We start from the raw sequence: 6,000 nt of genomic DNA, 5'->3' as shown, positions 1-6,000 counted from the left end.
CAGTTCTCTCTGCAGCAGGTCATCGCTTATTTTATTAAATTTTTTTATATAGTTATGTTTTTGCCATGACACACTTAAACTTTCCGTTACCAACAATGTACTTTGCAATACCTTTATTTACTTTGTCAATCTTGTCAACAAAGAACAATTTAGCATTGTACAAGCTTAATACTTAATGCTGCTGTGACCAACAACTTCTACAACCGCCAATACAATGTCTTCTAAAAACACACGGAAAACCAGGCAAGATTTTAATGCCATTTCCGTGTTACTTTGGTACAGTACATTACGTGTTAAAAAACATTGTGCCCTAAGCAGCAAATGCAGGCCGACTGCCATCCTTTGAACCTGTCCTATTTACACCCACAATCTGATGCACTCACCGCACTCCCAGCAAGCTTGCAGAAAGAGAGAGAGAGAGAGAGATGCTCACAGTCACACGATGGATAAGATTAACCTGATTTACCTGCCATGGGGAAGGCCGAAAGCCAATTCCCAAACCCCAGCCCCTGGATGCAGTGCCAGTCCCAGGCCTAGATAAAAATGGAAAGATTGCATCAGGAAGGGCATCTGGTGTAAAACCTGTGCCAAGTTCTTTGTGCAGACCGGATGGTCTTCTGTGGTGACCCTGTAACGGGAGCAGCCAAAAGACTAACAGCACAATTATTTGATTAGCCCAATTGTAAAAACAATAATTCAACCTAATCATACAACCATCCATCATTAGAGTTAAGGCCTTGTAGGACAATAGCTCACGGAAGAAATTAACAGGGCTGAAAGCATGAAAAAAAAAAAATTGTGCCTAAAAAGTTTTTGGTCGCTAAAGAAAGAAAAAATGGATGGACAGTGGGTTAATTAAATAAAAAAAATTAATTGTTGAAATTGAGAATGTTCACTTCACATCATGCTTTCTTGCTGTTTGTGTCCAGCATTGAATAATTATTTGAACAGAAATGGCTGGAATGTCATTGGCTTATGACTGAAATAAACCTGCTCACATTGCGTGTGCTTTCACTTTGAAAAGGGCAGATTTTATTCAGCGAAAATATATGTTGTTTTTTCTGGGGTACTGATTTGACATTTTGTCTGCTTTGCAAAAGTCACCCCTCTTTGTGATCTGAGTATAGTATGACTGAAATAAAGCTGCTCATATCGCCAGGGTTTTGAGCAAAGGGGAGATGAAAAGTGCAAAGTGTGCACCAAAGAGAGGAGTTTTATTTCATTTATAAAATACTCAGACCACAAACAACATAGTGCAATGCACATTGTTCAAAACAAATCAAATTCAAATTTTATTTGTCACGTACACAGTCATACACAGTATGATATGCAGTGAAATGCTTTTTTGACTACCAGTAACCTTAAAATAAAAGCTTAAACATAAGAAATAAATATGAATGAAAGGAATACTGTAGAAAATAAAGTTAACTGGTAAAATATACTGTACAAGTAAAAATAAAGATGTATTGCAGTAAAAGAAATGTGGTAGAAAAATGAAATTAACTAGTAAAATATACTGTGCACGAAGACTCTCTACTGGTGTCCCGCAGGGCTCAGTACTTGGTCCTCTTCTGTTCTCCCTCTATACCCGGTCTCTTGGTAAGGTCATATCATCGCATGAATTCTCATACCACTGTTATGCAGACGACACCCAACTTGTTCTCTCCTTTCCTCCCTTTGACACTCAGGTTTCCACCCGGATCTCAGCATGTCTGGCAGACATCTCATTTTGGATGGCTGCTCATCAGCTGAAGCTCAATCTCAGTAAAACCGAACTGTTGTTTATCCCTTGTGACACATCTCCAGGTCAAGGCCTTGTGATATCCATGGACAACAACCAATTCACTCCTTCAGCCACCGCCCGCAATCTTGGGGTAACCGTGGACAATCATTTGTCATTTTCCCCACACATCGCTAACCTTACTCGCTCTTGTCGATTTCTTCTTTACAATATCAGAAGAATTCGCCCATTTCTTTCTTCACAGGCTACTCAGGTGCTTGTTCAGTACCTTGTTATTTCAAGACTGGTCTACTGCAACTCACTTCTGGCAGGCCTGCCTCTGTCCACGATTCGTCCTCTGCAACTGATCCAGAATGCAGCAGCACGTCTCGTTTTTAACCTCCCCAAGTTCTCCCACACACCTTCCTGTAGCTGCCCGCATCAAATTCAAAACACTGATGCTTGCCTACAAAGCTAAAAATGGCCCAGCACCCACTTACCTTTCTGCGCTAATTACACCACGCACTGCACCACGTTCCCTCCGATCCTCCAGCACTGCTCGCCTCATCCCACCATCTCTCAGGGATCGAGGGCGGCATTCATCCAGGCTCTTTTCTGTTCTGGCACCTAGGTGGTGGAATGAACTTCCTCTACTCCGTACATCAGAGACTTTGACTTTCTTTAAACGACGACTTAAGACGCATCTGTTTCTCCAGTACTTGGACTAACCCCCTGCTCTGGATAAGAGCGTCTGCCAAATGCCTAAATGTAAATGTAAATGTAAAATAAAATAAAAATATACTGTACAAATAAGAAAAAAATATCAATAGACATAATATAGAAATATATATATATATATATATATATATATATATATATATATATATATATATATATATATATAAATAGAAATTTGTCCAAATAAGAAATGTAAAAATGACTGAGGTGTGCAAATATGCATAAAGTGACTTCTTAAAGTGACTTATTATTAAAGTGATTTGTGCAGTGGTCCATAAATGAAAGTATAAGTATATAGTGCAAAAAGTGTGCATGAATGTGTCCATAGTGGCCATAAATGCCCAGTCAGTAAAAGACTGGATGTAAAAGAGATAATATTAGTCCTGTATTGTGTTGTGGTTGAGAGACCTTATGGCCTGCGGGAAGAAGCTCCTCCTCAATCTCTCTGTATTGGTCTTCAGGGAGCAGAATCGCTTCCCAGACGCAACAGAGAGAACAGTCCATTGTTGGGATGGCTGAGGTCCTTCACCATCTTGCTGGCCTTAGTCCAGCACCGTTTGCTGTAGATCGAGTGCAGGTCAGGGAGCTCGGTGCGGATGATTCGTTCAGCTAAACGCACCACCCTCTGAACCAGAACTTCCTGTTTCAGCCTTTGTTTGTATTTTGGCATGAGGAAGATGGCGGCGTGGTCGGATTTACCAAACGGTGGATGAGATTGTGTCTTGTAGCCATCCTTGACTGTAGTGTAGCAGTGGTCCAGTGTCTTTTCGCCCCTTGGTGAGACAGGTGATGTGCTGATAAAAGTTCGGCGCTGCGCGTTTGAGGTTGGCACTGTTAAAGTCCCCCGCCACAAAGAGCGCAGCATCCCGGTGCTGTGTTTGGTGCTGTGTGAGTACCTCATGCAGCTCGCAAAAGGCAGTGTCCGTGTCCGCTTGTGGTGGAATATAAATGGCGCTGATTATGACCGATGTAAACTCCTGAGGTAGATAAAAAGGACGACACATGATGGACAGTAGTTCCAGATTTGGTGTGCAGGAGCGTGTAAGTGGAACAACGCTCGCGCTGTTGCACCAGCTGTTGTTCACCATTAAGCACACGCCGCCTTCCCTTGACTATCCTGGCAGGATGCTAGGCAGAGGTGTGCGGTGTGCACAAGCTCTCAGCCTGTTCCTGATGCCGGCTCGTTTCCCTCGGGGCCGCCGCTTCGCGTCGCAGCCTTTGTTCTCTCTCAGGATTTCAATCGGCCAGCTCGGATCCGAGGTTAAAAACGTTGAATTGTGAGATGCATTGTATACCAATAGAAACAAGAGTGTATCTATCATACCTAATGCACTCAATGGGGATGAATTAGCCGGTTTAAAGTTACTGAATGATAAAGTAAAATAGGTCGGAGCAGTCGTCCTCACCGGCGCCATCTTGGAGAGTTGTTTGTGAATTGCTAAAATGTTGTGAATCAGCCTTTTAGTGAATGTAAAATGTCTGTGTGATCAAGAAGCAGATGAACGTTTTCGCACTGATATGTGATAAAAAAGCAGATGTACGTTTTTGCGCTGATATGAAAAATTCACAAGAGATTTATTTAAAATAAATACAGTTTCTTTTCACATAATCCCCCAGTACAATACAAAAACTGCTTACAACAGCACTCACGTTCATCTTGCAAAAGGGTGACAAGTTTATACTCGCTGTAGCGACAACCTTTAGCCGCTGAGAGGCTAAGTAGAAGGAATTCCTCTGTGACGCGTTCCCGTTCATTTGTATTCACCTTTTTATTAACAACACAGTGTAACATATACAAGAACAATACAGCATACGGCTTACGATGGTCAACAGAAAGTGAGCGCTCCCACTACTCACCCCCTCTCTCACCTTTAGACAACAAACACAATTAGATAAATATCCACCTGCGCCACCCATGTGACCGAACATCCCGGAAATACAAATCACAATTCAAAATAAAAGACAAACATTTTTAGCACTTACATTCCAGCCCCTGATTATTACACACTAACCTGTAATAATCAACACAAGCAATTGCAAGCAATGACATTCACATAATAATTCACTCATAATACATTTAAAAAAATTAAACATATGTGTGCATGTATAAATGTCCTGAAAGTTCAAATTTTCGTATGTTCCATCCTCGTAGCTGTGTAAAGGTAATGTCTAAGTCTAGTCTAAGTCAGTTAAGTTGATCGATCATTAGTGTACAATAAAGTCCAAGTCTAAGTCAAACGGTCAAAATCAAAAAAAGTCGGTTGAGAGCTCTCAAAGGTAACTGTCAAAATTAGTCTGTAGATTCTTCAGCTTCAAGAAGACGACAAATTTTTGTAATTGGTCTGGTAAGGCAAGTACTTCTAGTTTTGATTTTAACCTGTCGTACAAGACCTTTCTTGTCTTGTGTCGTCTCAATGATCTTGCCCATGATCCAAGAATTTCTAGGTGCATTATCATCCACCACCAGTACAACATCTCCCAACTGAAAATTACGTGTCTTAACCTTCCACTTTTGCCGTTCCTGTAGTAGAGGTAAATATTCACCTATCCATCTTTTCCAAAATATATTAGACAAGTATTGAATTTGTCGCCATCTTCGACGGGTATACAAATCTTCTTTCATGAACAACCCAGGTGGCAATGCAAGTTCCGTCTTAAGTAGGAGGAGATGATTAGGTGTTAAGGCCTCCAAATCATTGGGATTCAAAGAAGTTCTGGTTATGGGTCGATTATTAAGTATAGATTCTACTTCACACAAGAATGTACAAAGGCCCTTTTCATCCAAGTTTTGTCCTCGCAAAATAGAATTCAGAATTTTCTTTATTGACCTGATGAGCCTTTCCCAGATCCCTCCATGATGAGAACCGGTTGGAGGATTGAAGATCCATTTTATCTTCTTTTGAAGAAGAACATCATTGATCTGCCTATGATTCCAATTTTGTATTGCTTCCTGTAGAACACGTTCACCTCCAACAAAATTTGTGCCATTATCTGAACGTATTTCAGTTACTTGTCCTCGTCGAGCAATGAAACGCCTTAATGCATGAATGAATGAGTCCGTGTCTAATGATGCAGTTGTTTTAATATGAACGGCTCTAATGGCCAGACATGTAAAGATGACTCCATAGCGCTTTATGATTGTTCTCCCTCGTTTGATCTCAAAGGGGCCAAAACAATCAACACCAACGCATGTAAAGGGTGGTTTGTCTGGTGAAACTCGATCTTGAGGTAAATCAGCCATTTGTTGATGGCCAGGAATTCCATGGAATCTTCTGCACACTACACATTTTGCAAGAATTCTCCTTATGGCTCCACTAGCTCCAGGGATCCAATATCGTTGTCGAAGGGCAGCCAGCATGTAATTCCGTCCATTATGTCCCACCTCTTCATGAATTTGACGCAAAATCAAATTAGAAATATGCCACTCTTTAGCCAATATAATCGGGTGTTTTGATTCTTCAGATATCAATGCTTTAGCAAGACGTCCACCAACCTTGACAATATCGGATTGTAATATAGGATTGAGGCTATAGAGCGGACTG

This window comes from Clarias gariepinus, chromosome 21 (assembly GCF_024256425.1).
Source record: "Clarias gariepinus isolate MV-2021 ecotype Netherlands chromosome 21, CGAR_prim_01v2, whole genome shotgun sequence".
NCBI classification, from domain to species: domain Eukaryota; kingdom Metazoa; phylum Chordata; class Actinopteri; order Siluriformes; family Clariidae; genus Clarias; species Clarias gariepinus.
The sequence above is the reverse complement of the archived record's forward strand: the minus strand, read 5'-3'. Positions refer to the sequence as shown.